Source organism: Phalangium opilio, unplaced genomic scaffold (genome assembly GCF_054372755.1).
Source record: "Phalangium opilio isolate 3A_F unplaced genomic scaffold, DU_Popi_V2 ptg001675l_1, whole genome shotgun sequence".
Classification (NCBI taxonomy): domain Eukaryota; kingdom Metazoa; phylum Arthropoda; class Arachnida; order Opiliones; family Phalangiidae; genus Phalangium; species Phalangium opilio.
In genome coordinates, this window is record NW_028324261.1 from 2,370,498 (window position 1) to 2,388,819 (window position 18,322).

Consider the following 18,322-nt stretch of genomic DNA (forward strand, 5'->3'; position numbering starts at 1 on the left):
AGCGGTGTTGTGAGGTCTCAGATGTAACGTAAAAAGTCAAACGTTTTCCACAATAACTGACGAACCGAAAGTTTGGTGGTTCGAGCCCATCCGGGAGCGTTTTGTGGTGTCTCAGATGTAACGTGAAAAGTCAGAGTTTTTCCACAATACCTGACGAACATTTAATTTTTGGGCTTCCGTGGCGCAATGGTTAGTGCGCTCAGCTGTTATTCTAAAGGTTGGTGGTTCGAGCCCCTCCGGGAGCGTTTTGTGGGGTCTCAGATGTAACGTAAAAAGTCAGAGTTTTTCCACAATACGAGACAACCATATAATTTCTGAACTTCCGTGGCTCAATGGTTAGCGCGTTCGGCTGTTAACCAGTAAGTTGGTGGTTCGAGCCCACCCGAAACCGGTGTTGTGAGGTCTCAGATGTGGCGTAAAAAGTCAAGGTTTCTCCACAATACCTGACAACCATTTAATTACTGAGCTTCCGTGGCTCAATGGTTGGCGCGTTCGGCTGTTAACCGAAAATTTGGTGGTTCGAGCCCATCCGGGAGCGGTGTTGTGAGGTCTCAGATGTGACGTAAAAGTCAAGAGTTTTCCACAATACCTGACGACCGTTTATTATTTGGGCTTCCGTGGCGCAATGGTTAGCGCGTTCAGCTGTTATTCAAAAGCTGGTGGTTTAAGCCCTCCCGGGAGCGGTGTTGTGAGGTCTCAGATGTGACGTAGAAAGTCAGAGTTTTTCCACAATACGAGACAAATATATAATTTCTGAACTTCCGTGGCTCAATGGTTAGCGCGTTCGGCTGTTAACCAGTAAGTTGGTGGTTCGAGCCCACCCGAAATCGGTGTTGTGAGGTCTCAGATGTGGCGTAAAAAGTCAAGGTTTTTCCACAATACCTGACGACCATTGAATTTTTGGGTTTCCGTAGCGCATTGGTTAGCGCGTTCGGCTATGAACCGAAAGGTTGGTGGTTCGTGCCCATCCGGGAGCGGTGTTGTGAGGTCTCAGATGTGACGTAAAAAGTCAGAGTTTTTCCACAATACCTGACGAACATTTAATTTTTGGGCTTCCGTGGCGCAATGGTTAGCGCGCTCAGCTGTTAATCGAAAGGTTGGTGGTTCGAGCCCATCCGGGAGCGGTGTTGTGAGGTCTCAGATGTGAAGTAAAAAGTCAAAGTTTTACCTCAATACCTGACGAAAATTTAATTTTTGGGCTTCAGTGGCGCAATGGTTAGCGCGTTCGGCTGTTAACCAATAGGTTGGTGGTTCGAGCTCATCCGGGAGAGGTGTTGTGACGTCTCAGATGTAACGTAAAATGTCAGAGTTTTTCCACAATACCTGACGACCATTTAATATTTGGGCTTCCGTGGCGCAATGGTTAGCGCGTTCGGCTGTTAACCGAAAGGTTGGTGGTTCGAGCCCACCCGAAAGCGTTTTGTGGGGTCTCAGATGTAACGTAAAAAGTCAGAGTTTTTCCACAATACGAGACAACCATATAATTTCTGAACTTCCGTGGCTCAATGGTTAGCGCGTTCGGCTGTTAACCAGTAAGTTGGTGGTTCGAGCCCATCCGAAATCGGTGTTGTGAGGTCTCAGATGTGGCGTAAAAAGTCAAGGTTTCTCCACAATACCTGACAACCATTTAATTACTGAGCTTCCGTGGCTCAATGGTTGGCGCGTTCGGCTGTTAACCGAAAGGTTGGTGGTTCGAGCCCATCCGGGAGCGGTGTTGTGAGGTCTCAGATGTGACGTAAAAGTCAAGAGTTTTCCACAATACCTGACGACCGTTTAATATTTGGGCTTCCGTGGCGCAATGGTTAGCGCGTTCAGCTGTTATTCAAAAGCTGGTGGTTTAAGCCCTCCCGGGAGCGGTGTTGTGAGGTCTCAGATGTGACGTAGAAAGTCAGAGTTTTTCCACAATACGAGACAAATATATAATTTCTGAACTTCCGTGGCTCAATGGTTAGCGCGTTCGGCTGTTAACCAGTAAGTTGGTGGTTCGAGCCCACCCGAAATCGGTGTTGTGAGGTCTCAGATGTGGCGTAAAAAGTCAAGGTTTTTCCACAATACCTGACGACCATTCAATTTTTGGGCTTCCGTGGCGCAATGGTTAGCGCGTTCAGCTGTTATTCAAAAGAGTGGTGGTTTGAGCCCTCCCGGGAGCGGTGCTGTGAGGTCTCAGATGTAACGTAAAATGTCAGAGTTTTTCCACAATAACTGACGAACATTTAATTTTTGGGCTTCCGTGGCGCAATGGTTAGTGCGTTCAGCAGTTAACCGAAAGGTGGGTGGTTCGAGCCCACCCGGGAGAGGTGTTGTGGGGTCCCAGATGTAGCGTAAAAAGTCAAAACTTTTCCACAATACGGGACAACCATTTAATTCCTGAGCTTCCGTGGCTCAATGGTTAGCGCGTTCGGCTGTTAACCAATAGGTTGGTGGTTCGAGCCCACCCGGGAGCGGTGTTGTGGGGTCTCAGATGTAGCATAAAAATTCAAAACTTTTCCACGATACGTGATAACCATTTAATTTCTGAGCTTCCGTGGCTTAATTGTTAGCGCGTTCGGCTGTTAACCAATAGGTTGGTGGTTCGAGCCCACCCGGGACCGGTGTTGTGGGATCTCAAATGTAACGTAAAAACCGAAGTTTTTCCACAATACCTGACGACCATTGAATTTTTGGGTTTCCGTAGCGCATTGGTTAGCGCGTTCGGCTATGAACCGAAAGGTTGGTGGTTCGTGCCCATCCGGGAGCGGTGTTGTGAGGTCTCAGATGTGACGTAAAAAGTCAGAGTTTTTCCACAATACCTGACGAACATTTAATTTTTGGGCTTCCGTGGCGCAATGGTTAGCGCGCTCAGCTGTTAATCGAAAGGTTGGTGGTTCGAGCCCATCCGGGAGCGGTGTTGTGAGGTCTCAGATGTGAAGTAAAAAGTCAAAGTTTTACCTCAATACCTGACGAAAATTTAATTTTTGGGCTTCAGTGGCGCAATGGTTAGCGCGTTCGGCTGTTAACCAATAGGTTGGTGGTTCGAGCCCTCCCGGGAGCGGTGCTGTGAGGTCTCAGATGTAACGTAAAATGTCAGAGTTTTTCCACAATAACTGACGAACATTTAATTTTTGGGCTTCCGTGGCGCAATGGTTAGTGCGTTCAGCAGTTAACCGAAAGGTGGGTGGTTCGAGCCCACCCGGGAGAGGTGTTGTGGGGTCCCAGATGTAGCGTAAAAAGTCAAAACTTTTCCACAATACGGGACAACCATTTAATTCCTGAGCTTCCGTGGCTCAATGGTTAGCGCGTTCGGCTGTTAACCAATAGGTTGGTGGTTCGAGCCCACCCGGGAGCGGTGTTGTGGGGTCTCAGATGTAGCATAAAAATTCAAAACTTTTCCACGATACGTGATAACCATTTAATTTCTGAGCTTCCGTGGCTTAATTGTTAGCGCGTTCGGCTATGAACCGAAAGGTTGGTGGTTCGTGCCCATCCGGGAGCGGTGTTGTGAGGTCTCAGATGTGACGTAAAAAGTCAGAGTTTTTCCACAATACGAGACAAATATATAATTTCTGAACTTCCGTGGCTCAATGGTTAGCGCGTTCGGCTGTTAACCAGTAAGTTGGTGGTTCGAGCCCACCCGAAATCGGTGTTGTGAGGTCTCAGATGTGGCGTAAAAAGTCAAGGTTTTTCCACAATACCTGACGACCATTCAATTTTGGGGCTTCCGTGGCGCAATGGTTAGCGCGTTCAGCTGTTATTCAAAAGAGTGGTGGTTTGAGCCCTCCCGGGAGCGGTGCTGTGAGGTCTCAGATGTAACGTAAAATGTCAGAGTTTTTCCACAATAACTGACGAACATTTAATTTTTGGGCTTCCGTGGCGCAATGGTTAGTGCGTTCAGCAGTTAACCGAAAGGTGGGTGGTTCGAGCCCACCCGGGAGAGGTGTTGTGGGGTCCCAGATGTAGCGTAAAAAGTCAAAACTTTTCCACAATACGGGACAACCATTTAATTCCTGAGCTTCCGTGGCTCAATGGTTAGCGCGTTCGGCTGTTAACCAATAGGTTGGTGGTTCGAGCCCACCCGGGAGCGGTGTTGTGGGGTCTCAGATGTAGCATAAAAATTCAAAACTTTTCCACGATACGTGATAACCATTTAATTTCTGAGCTTCCGTGGCTTAATTGTTAGCGCGTTCGGCTATGAACCGAAAGGTTGGTGGTTCGTGCCCATCCGGGAGCGGTGTTGTGAGGTCTCAGATGTGACGTAAAAAGTCAGAGTTTTTCCACAATACGAGACAAATATATAATTTCTGAACTTCCGTGGCTCAATGGTTAGCGCGTTCGGCTGTTAACCAGTAAGTTGGTGGTTCGAGCCCACCCGAAATCGGTGTTGTGAGGTCTCAGATGTGGCGTAAAAAGTCAAGGTTTTTCCACAATACCTGACGACCATTCAATTTTGGGGCTTCCGTGGCGCAATGGTTAGCGCGTTCAGCTGTTATTCAAAAGAGTGGTGGTTTGAGCCCTCCCGGGAGCGGTGCTGTGAGGTCTCAGATGTAACGTAAAATGTCAGAGTTTTTCCACAATAACTGACGAACATTTAATTTTTGGGCTTCCGTGGCGCAATGGTTAGTGCGTTCAGCAGTTCACCGAAAGGTGGGTGGTTCGAGCCCACCCGGGAGAGGTGTTGTGGGGTCCCAGATGTAGCGTAAAAAGTCAAAACTTTTCCACAATACGGGACAAACATTTAATTCCTGAGCTTCCGTGGCTCAATGGTTAGCGCGTTCGGCTGTTAACCAATAGGTTGGTGGTTCGAGCCCACCCGGGAGCGGTGTTGTGGGGTCTCAGATGTAGCATAAAAATTCAAAACTTTTCCACGATACGTGATAACCATTTAATTTCTGAGCTTCCGTGGCTTAATTGTTAGCGCGTTCGGCTGTTAACCAATAGGTTGGTGGTTCGAGCCCACCCGGGACCGGTGTTGTGGGATCTCAAATGTAACGTAAAAACCAAAGTTTTTCCACAATACCTGACGACCATTGAATTTTTGGGTTTCCGTAGTGCATTGGTTAGCGCGTTCGGCTATGAACCGAAAGGTTGGTGGTTCGTGCCCATCCGGGAGCGGTGTTGTGAGGTCTCAGATGTGACGTAAAAAGTCAGAGTTTTTCCACAATGCCTGACGAACATTTAATTTTTCTGCTTCCGTGGCGCAATGGTTAGCGCGCTCAGCTGTTAATCGAAAGGTTGGTGGTTCGAGCCCATCCGGGAGCGGTGTTGTGAGGTCTCAGATGTGAAGTAAAAAGTCAAAGTTTTACCTCAATACCTGACGAAAATTTAATTTTTGGGCTTCAGTGGCGCAATGGTTAGCGCGTTCGGCTGTTAACCGAAAGGTTGGTGGTTCGAGCGTACCCGGGAGCGGTGTTGTGATGTCTCAGATGTGACGTAAAAAGTCGAGGTTTTTCCACAATACCTGACGACCATTTAATATTTGGGCTTCCGTGGCGCAATGGTTAGCGCGTTCAGCAGTTAACCGAAAGGTTGGTGTTTCGAGCCCAACCAGGAGAGGTGTTGTGGGGTCTCAGATGTAGCGTAAAAAGTCAAAACTTTTTCACAATACGGGACAAACATTTAATTTCTGAACTTCCGTGGCTCAATGGTTAGCGCGTTCGGCTGTTAACCAATAGGTTGGTGGTTCGAGCCCATCTGGGAGCGGTGTTGTGAGGTCTCAGATGTAACGTAAAAAGTCAAACGTTTTCCACAATAACTGACGAACCGAAAGTTTGGTGGTTCGAGCCCATCCGGGAGCGTTTTGTGGTGTCTCAGATGTAACGTGAAAAGTCAAGAGTTTTCCACAATACCTGACGACCGTTTAATATTTGGGCTTCCGTGGCGCAATGGTTAGCGCGTTCAGCTGTTATTCAAAAGCTGGTGGTTTAAGCCCTCCCGGGAACGGTGTTGTGAGGTCTCAGATGTGACGTAGAAAGTCAGAGTTTTTCCACAATACGAGACAACCATATAATTTCTGAACTTCCGTGGCTCAATGGTTAGCGCGTTCGGCTGTTAACCAGTAAGTTGGTGGTTCGAGCCCACCCGAAATCGGTGTTGTGAGGTCTCAGATGTGGCGTAAAAAGTCAAGGTTTTTCCACAATACCTGACGACCATTCAATTTTTGGGCTTCCGTGGCGCAATGGTTAGCGCGTTCAGCTGTTATTCAAAAGAGTGGTGGTTTGAGCCCTCCCGGGAGCGGTGCTGTGAGGTCTCAGATGTAACGTAAAATGTCAGAGTTTTTCCACAATAACTGACGAACATTTAATTTTTGGGCTTCCGTGGCGCAATGGTTAGTGCGTTCAGCAGTTAACCGAAAGGTGGGTGGTTCGAGCCCACCCGGGAGAGGTGTTGTGGGGTCCCAGATGTAGCGTAAAAAGTCAAAACTTTTCCACAATACGGGACAACCATTTAATTCCTGAGCTTCCGTGGCTCAATGGTTAGCGCGGTCGGCTGTTAACCAATAGGTTGGTGGTTCGAGCCCACCCGGGAGCGGTGTTGTGGGGTCTCAGATGTAGCATAAAAATTCAAAACTTATCCACAATACGTGATAACCATTTAATTTCTGAGCTTCCGTGGCTTAATTGTTAGCGCGTTCGGCTGTTAACCAATAGGTTGGTGGTTCGAGCCCACCCGGGACCGGTGTTGTGGGATCTCAAATGTAACGTAAAAACCAAAGTTTTTCCACAATACCTGACGACCATTGAATTTTTGGGTTTCCGTAGCGCATTGGTTAGCGCGTTCGGCTATGAACCGAAAGGTTGGTGGTTCGTGCCCATCCGGGAGCGGTGTTGTGAGGTCTCAGATGTAGCGTGAAAAGTCAAACTTTTCCATAATACGTGATAACCATTTATTTTCTGAGCTTCCGTGGCTCAATTGTTAGCGCGTTCGGCTTTTAACCAATAGGTTGGTGGTTCGAGCCCACCCGGGAGCGGTGTTTTGGGATCTCAAATGTAACGTAAATAGCCTAAGTTTTACCTCAATACCTGACGAACATTTCATTTTTGGGCGTCCGTGGCGCAATGGTTAGCGCGTTCGGCTGTTAACCGAGAGGTTGGTGGTTCGAGCCCATCCTGGAGCGGTGTTGTGACGTCTCAGATGTTACGTAAAATGTCAGAGTTTTTCCACAATACCTGACGAACATTTCATTTTTGGGCTTCCGTGGCGCAATAATTAGCGCGTCCAGCTGTTAATCGAAAGGTTGGTGGTTCGAGCCCACCCGGGAGCGGTGTTGTGGGATCTGTAATGTAACGTAAAAACCCAAATTTTCCCACAATACCTGACGACCATTTAATTTTTGGGCGTCCGTGGCGCAATGGTTAGCGCGTTCGGCTGTTAACCGAAAGGTTGGTGGTTCGTGCCCATCCGGGAGCGGTGTTGTGAGGTCTCAGATGTGACGTAAAAAGTCAGAGTTTTTCCACAATACCTGACGAACATTTAATTTTTGGGCTTCCGTGGCGCAATGGTCTGCGCGCTCAACTGTTATTCAAAAGGTTGGTGGTTCGAGCGTACCCGGGAGCGGTGTTGTGATGTCTCAGATGTGACGTAAAAAGTCGAGGGTTTTCCACAATACCTGACGACCATTTAATATTTGGGCTTCCGTGGCGCAAAGGTTAGCGCGTTCAGCTGTTAATCGAAAGGTTGGTGTTTCGAGCCCATCCGGGAGCGGTGTTGTGTGGTCTCAGATGTGAAGTAAAAAGTCAAAGTTTTACCTCAATACCAGACGAAAATTTAATTTTTGGGCTTCAGTGGCGCAATGGTCAGCGCGTTCAGCTGTTAACCAATAGGTTGGTGGTTCGAGCCCACCCGGGAGCGGTGTTTTGGGATCTCAAATGTAACGTAAATAGCCAAAGTTTTTCCACAATACCTGACGACCATTTAATTTTTGGGCGTCCGTGGCGCAATGGTTAGCGCGTTCGGCTGTTAACCGAAAGGTTGGTGGTTCGAGCCCATCCGGGAGCGGTGCTGTGAGGTCTCAGATGTGAAGTAAAAAGTCAAAGTTTTACCTCAATACCTGACGAAAATTTAATTTTTGGGCTTCAGTGGCGCAATGGTCAGCGCGTTCAGCTGTTAACCGAAAGGTTGGTGGTTCGAGCCCACCCGGGAGCGGTGTTTTTGGATCTCAAATGTAACGTAAATAGCCAAAGTTTTTCCACAATACCTGACGACCATTTAATTTTTGGGCGTCCGTGGCGAATGGTTAGCGCGTTCGGCTGTTAACCGAAAGGTTGGTGGTTCGAGCCCATCCGGGAGCGGTGTTGTGAGGTCTCAGATGTGAAGTAAAAAGTCAAAGTTTTACCTCAATACCTGACGAAAATTTAATTTTTGGGCTTCAGTGGCGCAATGGTTAGCGCGTTCGGCTGTTAACCAATAGGTTGGTGGTTCGAGCCCATCCGGGAGAGGTGTTGTGACGTCTCAGATGTAACGTAAAATGTCAGAGTTTTTCCACAATACCTGACGAACATTTAATTTTTGGGCTTCCGTGGCTCAATGGTTAGAGCGTTCGGCTGTTAACCAATAGGTTGGTGGTTCGGGCCCTCCCGGGAGCGGTGTTGTGACGTCTCAGATGTAACGTAAAATGTCAGAGTTTTTCTACAATACCTGACGAACATTTAATTTTTGGGCTTCCGTGGCTCAATGGTTAGAGCGTTCGGCTGTTAACCAATAGGTTGGTGGTTCGGGCCCTCCCGGGAGCGGTGTTGTGACGTCTCAGATGTAACGTAAAATGTCAGAGTTTTTCTACAATACCTGACGAACATTTAATTTTTGGGCTTCCGTGGCTCAATGGTTAGAGCGTTCGGCTGTTAACCAATAGGTTGGTGGTTCGGGCCCTCCCGGGATCGGTGTTGTGACGTCTCAGATGTAACGTAAAATGTCAGAGTTTTTCCACAATACCTGACGAACATTTAATTTTTGGGCTTCCGTGGCTCAATGGTTAGAGCGTTCGGCTGTTAACCAATAGGTTGGTGGTTCGGGCCCTCCCGGGAGCGGTGTTGTGACGTCTCAGATGTAACGTAAAATGTCAGAGTTTTTCCACAATACCTGACGAACATTTAATTTTTGGGCTTCCGTGGCTCAATGGTTAGCGCGTTCGGCTGTTAATCGAAAGGTTGGTGGTTCGAGGCCATCCGGGAGCGGTGTTGTGAGGTCTCAGATGTAGCGTGAAAAGTCAAACTTTTTCCATAATACGTGATAACCATTTATTTTCTTAGCTTCCGTGGCTCAATTGTTAGCGCGTTCGGCTGTTAACCAATAGGTTGGTGGTTCGAGCCCATCCGGGAGAGGTGTTGTGACGTCTCAGATGTAACGTAAAATGTCAGAGTTTTTCCACAATACCTGACGAACATTTAATTTTTGGGCTTCCGTGGCTCAATGGTTAGAGCGTTCGGCTGTTAACCAATAGGTTGGTGGTTCGGGCCCTCCCGGGAGCGGTGTTGTGACGTCTCAGATGTAACGTAAAATGTCAGAGTTTTTCTACAATACCTGACGAACATTTAATTTTTGGGCTTCCGTGGCTCAATGGTTAGAGCGTTCGGCTGTTAACCAATAGGATGGTGGTTCGGGCCCTCCCGGGAGCGGTGTTGTGACGTCTCAGATGTAACGTAAAATGGCAGAGTTTTTCTTCAATACCTGACGAACATTTAATTTTTGGGCTTCCGTGGCTCAATGGTTAGAGCTTTCGGCTGTTAACCAATAGGTTGGTGGTTCGGGCCCTCCCGGGAGCGGTGTTGTGACGTCTCAGATGTAACGTAAAATGTCAGAGTTTTTCCACAATACCTGACGAACATTTAATTTTTGGGCTTCCGTGGCTCAATGGTTAGAGCGTTCGGCTGTTAACCAATAGGTTGGTGGTTCGGGCCCTCCCGGGAGCGGTGTTGTGACGTCTCAGATGTAACGTAAAATGTCGGAGTTTTTCCACAATACCTGACGAACATTTAATTTTTGGGCTTCCGTGGCTCAATGGTTAGAGCGTTCGGCTGTTAACCAATAGGTTGGTGGTTCGGGCCCTCCCGGGAGTGGTGTTGTGACGTCTCAGATGTAACGTAAAATGTCAGAGTTTTTCCACAATACCTGACGAACATTTAATTTTTGGGCTTCCGTGGCTCAATGGTTAGCGCGTTCGGCTGTTAATCGAAAGGTTGGTGGTTCGAGGCCATCCGGGAGCGGTGTTGTGAGGTCTCAGATGTAGCGTGAAAAGTCAAACTTTTTCCATAATACGTGATAACCATTTATTTTCTTAGCTTCCGTGGCTCAATTGTTAGCGCGTTCGGCTGTTAACCAATAGGTTGGTGGTTCGAGCCCATCCGGGAGAGGTGTTGTGACGTCTCAGATGTAACGTAAAATGTCAGAGTTTTTCCACAATACCTGACGAACATTTAATTTTTGGGCTTCCGTGGCTCAATGGTTAGAGCGTTCGGCTGTTAACCAATAGGATGGTGGTTCGGGCCCTCCCGGGAGCGGTGTTGTGACGTCTCAGATGTAACGTAAAATGTCAGAGTTTTTCTACAATACCTGACGAACATTTAATTTTTGGGCTTCCGTGGCTCAATGGTTAGAGCTTTCGGCTGTTAACCAATAGGTTGGTGGTTCGGGCCCTCCCGGGAGCGGTGTTGTGACGTCTCAGATGTAACGTAAAATGTCAGAGTTTTTCCACAATACCTGACGAACATTTAATTTTTGGGCTTCCGTGGCTCAATGGTTAGAGCGTTCGGCTGTTAACCAATAGGTTGGTGGTTCGGGCCCTCCCGGGAGCGGTGTTGTGACGTCTCAGATGTAACGTAAAATGTCAGAGTTTTTCCACAATACCTGACGAACATTTAATTTTTGGGCTTCCGTGGCTCAATGGTTAGCGCGTTCGGCTGTTAATCGAAAGGTTGGTGGTTCGAGGCCATCCGGTAGCGGTGTTGTGAGGTCTCAGATGTAGCGTGAAAAGTCAAACTTTTTCCATAATTCGTGATAACCATTTATTTTCTTAGCTTCCGTGGCTCAATTGTTAGCGCGTTCGGCTGTTAACCAATAGGTTGGTGGTTCGAGCCCATCCGGGAGAGGTGTTGTGACGTCTCAGATGTAACGTAAAATGTCAGAGTTTTTCCACAATACCTGACGAACATTTAATTTTTGGGCTTCCGTGGCTCAATGGTTAGAGCGTTCGGCTGTTAACCAATAGGATGGTGGTTCGGGCCCTCCCGGGAGCGGTGTTGTGACGTCTCAGATGTAACGTAAAATGTCAGAGTTTTTCCACAATACCTGACGAACATTTAATTTTTGGGCTTCCGTGGCTCAATGGTTAGAGCGTTCGGCTGTTAACCAATAGGTTGGTGGTTCGGGCCCTCCCGGGAGCGGTGTTGTGACGTCTCAGATGTAACGTAAAATGTCAGAGTTTTTCCACAATACCTGACGAACATTTAATTTTTGGGCTTCCGTGGCTCAATGGTTAGCGCGTTCGGCTGTTAATCGAAAGGTTGGTGGTTCGAGGCCATCCGGGAGCGGTGTTGTGAGGTCTCAGATGTAGCGTGAAAAGTCAAACTTTTTCCATAATTCGTGATAACCATTTATTTTCTTAGCTTCCGTGGCTCAATTGTTAGCGCGTTCGGCTGTTAACCAATAGGTTGGTGGTTCGAGCCCATCCGGGAGAGGTGTTGTGACGTCTCAGATGTAACGTAAAATGTCAGAGTTTTTCCACAATACCTGACGAACATTTAATTTTTGGGCTTCCGTGGCTCAATGGTTAGAGCGTTCGGCTGTTAACCAATAGGATGGTGGTTCGGGCCCTCCCGGGAGCGGTGTTGTTACGTCTCAGATGTAACGTAAAATGTCAGAGTTTTTCTACAATACCTGACGAACATTTAATTTTTGGGCTTCCGTGGCTCAATGGTTAGAGCTTTCGGCTGTTAACCAATAGGTTGGTGGTTCGGGCCCTCCCGGGAGCGGTGTTGTGACGTCTCAGATGTAACGTAAAATGTCAGAGTTTTTCCACAATACCTGACGAACATTTAATTTTTGGGCTTCCGTGGCTCAATGGTTAGAGCGTTCGGCTGTTAACCAATAGGTTGGTGGTTCGGGCCCTCCCGGGAGCGGTGTTGTGACGTCTCAGATGTAACGTAAAATGTCAGAGTTTTTCCACAATACCTGACGAACATTTAATTTTTGGGCTTCCGTGGCTCAATGGTTAGCGCGTTCGGCTGTTAATCGAAAGGTTGGTGGTTCGAGGCCATCCGAGAGCGGTGTTGTGAGGTCTCAGATGTAGCGTGAAAAGTCAAACTTTTTCCATAATACGTGATAACCATTTATTTTCTTAGCTTCCGTGGCTCAATTGTTAGCGCGTTCGGCTGTTAACCAATAGGTTGGTGGTTCGGGCCCTCCCGGGAGCGGTGTTGTGACGTCTCAGATGTAACGTAAAATGTCAGAGTTTTTCCACAATACCTGACGAACATTTAATTTTTGGGCTTCCGTGGCTCAATGGTTAGAGCGTTCGGCTGTTAACCAATAGGATGGTGGTTCGGGCCCTCCCGGGAGCGGTGTTGTGACGTCTCAGATGTAACGTAAAATGTCAGAGTTTTTCTACAATACCTGACGAACATTTAATTTTTGGGCTTCCGTGGCTCAATGGTTAGAGCTTTCGGCTGTTAACCAATAATTTGGTGGTTCGGGCCCTCCCGGGAGCGGTGTTGTGACGTCTCAGATGTAACGTAAAATGTCAGAGTTTTTCCACAATACCTGACGAACATTTAATTTTTGGGCTTCCGTGGCTCAATGGTTAGAGCGTTCGGCTGTTAACCAATAGGTTGGTGGTTCGGGCCCTCCCGGGAGCGGTGTTGTGACGTCTCAGATGTAACGTAAAATGTCAGAGTTTTTCCACAATACCTGACGAACATTTAATTTTTGGGCTTCCGTGGCTCAATGGTTAGCGCGTTCGGCTGTTAATCGAAAGGTTGGTGGTTCGAGGCCAGCCGGGAGCGGTGTTGTGAGGTCTCAGATGTAGCGTGAAAAGTCAAACTTTTTCCATAATACGTGATAACCATTTATTTTCTTAGCTTCCGTGGCTCAATTGTTAGCGCGTTCGGCTGTTAACCAATAGGTTGGTGGTTCGAGCCCATCCGGGAGAGGTGTTGTGACGTCTCAGATGTAACGTAAAATGTCAGAGTTTTTCCACAATACCTGACGAACATTTAATTTTTGGGCTTCCGTGGCTCAATGGTTAGAGCGTTCGGCTGTTAACCAATAGGATGGTGGTTCGGGCCCTCCCGGGAGCGGTGTTGTGACGTCTCAGATGTAACGTAAAATGTCAGAGTTTTTCCACAATACCTGACGAACATTTAATTTTTGGGCTTCCGTGGCTCAATGGTTAGAGCGTTCGGCTGTTAACCAATAGGTTGGTGGTTCGGGCCCTCCCGGGAGCGGTGTTGTGACGTCTCAGATGTAACGTAAAATGTCAGAGTTTTTCCACAATACCTGACGAACATTTAATTTTTGGGCTTCCGTGGCTCAATGGTTAGCGCGTTCGGCTGTTAATCGAAAGGTTGGTGGTTCGAGGCCATCCGGGAGCGGTGTTGTGAGGTCTCAGATGTAGCGTGAAAAGTCAAACTTTTTCCATAATACGTGATAACCATTTATTTTCTTAGCTTCCGTGGCTCAATTGTTAGCGCGTTCGGCTGTTAACCAATAGGTTGGTGGTTCGACCCCATCCGGGAGAGGTGTTGTGACGTCTCAGATGTAACGTAAAATGTCAGAGTTTTTCCACAATACCTGACGAACATTTAATTTTTGGGCTTCCGTGGCTCAATGGTTAGAGCGTTCGGCTGTTAACCAATAGGATGGTGGTTCGGGCCCTCCCGGGAGCGGTGTTGTGACGTCTCAGATGTAACGTAAAATGTCAGAGTTTTTCTACAATACCTGACGAACATTTAATTTTTGGGCTTCCGTGGCTCAATGGTTAGAGCTTTCGGCTGTTAACCAATAGGTTGGTGGTTCGGGCCCTCCCGGGAGCGGTGTTGTGACGTCTCAGATGTAACGTAAAATGTCAGAGTTTTTCCACAATACTTGACGAACATTTAATTTTTGGGCTTCCGTGGCTCAATGGTTAGAGCGTTCGGCTGTTAACCAATAGGTTGGTGGTTCGGGCCCTCCCGGGAGCGGTGTTGTGACGTCTCAGATGTAACGTAAAATGTCAGAGTTTTTCCACAATACCTGACGAACATTTAATTTTTGGGCTTCCGTGGCTCAATGGTTAGAGCTTTCGGCTGTTAACCAATAGGTTGGTGGTTCGGGCCCTCCCGGGAGCGGTGTTGTGACGTCTCAGATGTAACGAAAAATGTCAGAGTTTTTCCACAATACCTGACGAACATATAATTTTTGGGCTTCCGTGGCTCAATGGTTAGAGCGTTCGGCTGTTAACCAATAGGATGGTGGTTCGGGCCCTCCCGGGAGCGGTGTTGTGACGTCTCAGATGTAACGTAAAATGTCAGAGTTTTTCTACAATACCTGACGAACATTTAATTTTTGGGCTTCCGTGGCTCAATGGTTAGAGCGTTCGGCTGTTAACCAATAGGTTGGTGGTTCGGGCCCTCCCGGGAGCGGTGTTGTGACGTCTCAGATGTAACGTAAAATGTCAGAGTTTTTCCACAATACCTGACGAACATTTAATTTTTGGGCTTCCGTGGCTCAATGGTTAGCGCGTTCGGCTGTTAATCGAAAGGTTGGTGGTTCGAGGCCATCCGGGAGCGGTGTTGTGAGGTCTCAGATGTAGCGTGAAAAGTCAAACTTTTTCCATAATACGTGATAACCATTTATTTTCTTAGCTTCCGTGGCTCAATTGTTAGCGCGTTCGGCTGTTAACCAATAGGTTGGTGGTTCGAGCCCATCCGGGAGAGGTGTTGTGACGTCTCAGATGTAACGTAAAATGTCAGAGTTTTTCCACAATACCTGACGAACATTTAATTTTTGGGCTTCCGTGGCTCAATGGTTAGAGCGTTCGGCTGTTAACCAATAGGATGGTGGTTCGGGCCCTCCCGGGAGCGGTGTTGTGACGTCTCAGATGTAACGTAAAATGTCAGAGTTTTTCTACAATACCTGACGAACATTTAATTTTTGGGCTTCCGTGGCTCAATGGTTAGAGCTTTCGGCTGTTAACCAATAGGTTGGTGGTTCGGGCCCTCCCGGGAGCGGTGTTGTGACGTCTCAGATGTAACGTAAAATGTCAGAGTTTTTCCACAATACCTGACGAACATTTAATTTTTGGGCTTCCGTGGCTCAATGGTTAGAGCGTTCGGCTGTTAACCAATAGGTTGGTGGTTCGGGCCCTCCCGGGAGCGGTGTTGTGACGTCTCAGATGTAACGTAAAATGTCAGAGTTTTTCCACAATACCTGACGAACATTTAATTTTTGGGCTTCCGTGGCTCAATGGTTAGCGCGTTCGGCTGTTAATCGAAAGGTTGGTGGTTCGAGGCCATCCGGGAGCGGTGTTGTGAGGTCTCAGATGTAGCGTGAAAAGTCAAACTTTTTCCATAATACGTGATAAACATTTATTTTCTGAGCTTCCGTGGCTCAATTGTTAGCGCGTTCGGCTGTTAACCAATAGGTTGGTGGTTCGAGCCCACCCGGGAGCGGTGTTTTGGGATCTCAAATGTAACGTAAAAACCCAAAGTTTTTCCACAATACCTGACGACCATTTAATTTTTGGCCGTCCGTGGCGCAATGGTTAGCGCGTTTGGCTGTTAACCGAAAGGTTGGTGGTTCGAGCCCATCCGGGAGCGGTGTTGTGACGTCTCAGATGTTACGTAAAATGTCAGAGTTTTTCCACAATACCTGACGACCATTTAATATTTGGGCTTCCGTTGCGCAATGGTTAGCGCGTTCGGCTGTTAACCGAAAGGTTGGTGGTTCGAGCCCACCCGGGAGCGGTGTTGTGGGATCTCTAATGTAACGTAAAAACCCAAAGTTTATCCACACTGAAACCATTATTTTTATACTTTTTGCTTTAATTCAAGCAAATGTAACGATATTCAATCTAAAAACTGTTAAAATTAAATTTTTCAATAAGAAATCGTTGTCACGGATTTTGTATCTTGAAGAAGAAAAACATGCGATTTTTTCGGTACTTTTTTGAATGCATTTTTTCTGGAGAAATTTTTGACCGAATTCAGCTTAATTCCCTATAAAACACTCATTAAAAGTGATTTCATCTCGATTGAACAATAAATAAAAATGTACCTCGATTTTTAATAACATTTTCAAAATCGACGTTTCACGGCCAAAGAAGCATATTTTGAGTATTTCTTCACTATTTTCAAATATAAACACTGAAACCATTATTTTTATACTTTTTGCTTTAATTCAAGCAAATGTAACGATAATCATTCAAAAAACTGTTAAAATTCAATTTTTCCATAAGAAATCGTTGTCACGGATTTTGTATCTTGAAGAAGAAAAACATGCGATTTTTTCGGTACTTTTTTGAATGCATTTTTTTCAGGAGAAATTTTTGACCAAATTCAGCTTAATTCCCTATAAAACACTCATTAAAAGTGATTTCATCTCGATTGAACAATAAATAAAAATGTACCTCGATTTTTAATAGCATTTTCAAAATCGACGTTTCACGGCCAAAGAAGCATATTTTGAGTATTTCTTCACTATTTTCAAAAATAACCACTGAAACCATTATTTTTATACTTTTTGCTTTGATTCAAGCAAATGTAACGATATTCAATCAAAAAACTGTTAAAATTAAATTTTTCAATAAGAAATCGTTGTCACGGATTTTGTATCTTGAAGAAGAAAAACATGCGATTTTTTCGGTACTTTTTTGAATGCATTTTTTTCAGGAGAAATTTTTGACCGAATTCAGCTTAATTCCCTATAAAACACTCATTAAAAGTGATTTCATCTCGATTGAACAATAAATAAAAATGTACCTCGATTTTTAATAACATTTTCAAAATCGACGTTTCACGGCCAAAGAAGCATATTTTGAGTATTTCTTCACTATTTTCAAATATAACCACTGAAACCATTATTTTTATACTTTTTGCTTTAATTCAAGCAATGTAACGATATTCATTCAAAAAACTGTTAAAATTCAATTTTCAATAAGAAATCGTTGTCACGGATATTGTATCTTGAATAAAAAAAACATGCGATTTTTTCGGTACACTTTAGAATGCATTTTTTTTGGAGAAATGTTTGACCGAATTCAGCTTAATTCCCTATAAAACACTCTTTGAAAGTGATTTCATCTTGATTGAACAATAATTAAAAATTTACCTCGATTTTTAATAACATTTTCAAAATCGACGTTTCACGGCCAAAGAAGCATACTTTGAGTATTTCTTCACTATTTTCAAATATGTTCACTGAAACCATTATTTTTATACTTTTTGCTTTAATTCAAGCAAATGTAACGATATTCATTCAAAAAACTGTTAAAATTCAATTTTCAGTAAGAAATCGTATTCACGGATTTTGTGTCTTGAAGAAGAAAAACCTGCGATTTTTTCGGTACTTTTTTGAATGAATTTTTTTCTGGAGAAATTTTTGACCGAATTCAGCTTAATTCCCTATAAAACACTCATTGAAAGTGATTTCATCTCGATTGAACAATAAATAAAAATGTACCTCGATTTTTAATAACATTTTCAAAATCGACGTAACTCGGCCTAAGGAAAACATTTTGAGTATTTGTTCACTGTTTTCAAATATAACCACTGAAACCATTATTTTTGTAATTTTTGCGTTAATTCAAGCAAATGTAACGATATTCATTCAACAAACTGTTAAAATTCAATTTTAAATAAGAAATCGTTGTCACGGATTTTGTATCTTGAAGAAAAAAAACATGCGATTTTTTCGGTACACTTTTGAATGCATTTTTTTCTGGAGAAATGTTTGACCGAATTCAGCTTAATTCCCTATAAAACACTCATTGAAAGTGATTTCATCTCGATTGAACAATAAATAAAAATGTACCTCGATTTTTAATAACATTTTCAAAATCGACGTTTCACGGCCAAAGAAGCATATTTTGAGTATAGCTTGGAACATGCAAAGACTTTTATTATTATCCGAACATTTGTGTCAAGGTCATATTATTTACATCCCCGTATCTCTGGTTGAACCAGAGTTACGAGCCTGCAAACTTTATTTTCAAAAATCAAAAGTAACCTTCTAACAATATGTGAGACAAAAAATAAGTTGACGACGATATTGAGGTAGCCTCAAGTTTAAAGTATCCTTGTATGGGGAGCAAAGAGTACTATAACATATCCAAAGGAGATCCCAGTATCTCTTGTAGAACAAAAGTTATGAGCCTCCAAAG

The 18,322-nt window shown here is 45.2% G+C and overlaps 3 non-coding genes across 3 annotated transcripts; all 3 read left to right on the forward strand.

The window, feature by feature from the left end:
• Nucleotides 1-904: 904 nt before the first annotated feature.
• Nucleotides 905-977, forward strand: TRNAH-AUG (transfer RNA histidin (anticodon AUG)). Its single transcript has one exon. It is a non-coding gene; the product is annotated as a tRNA-His (tRNA).
• A 1,687-nt stretch (nt 978-2,664) lies between these two features.
• TRNAH-AUG (transfer RNA histidin (anticodon AUG)) lies at nt 2,665-2,737 on the forward strand. The gene has a single exon. It is a non-coding gene; the product is annotated as a tRNA-His (tRNA).
• Nucleotides 2,738-6,724: 3,987 nt separating this feature from the next.
• Nucleotides 6,725-6,797, forward strand: TRNAH-AUG (transfer RNA histidin (anticodon AUG)). Its single transcript has one exon. It is a non-coding gene; the product is annotated as a tRNA-His (tRNA).
• Nucleotides 6,798-18,322: the final 11,525 nt, after the last annotated feature.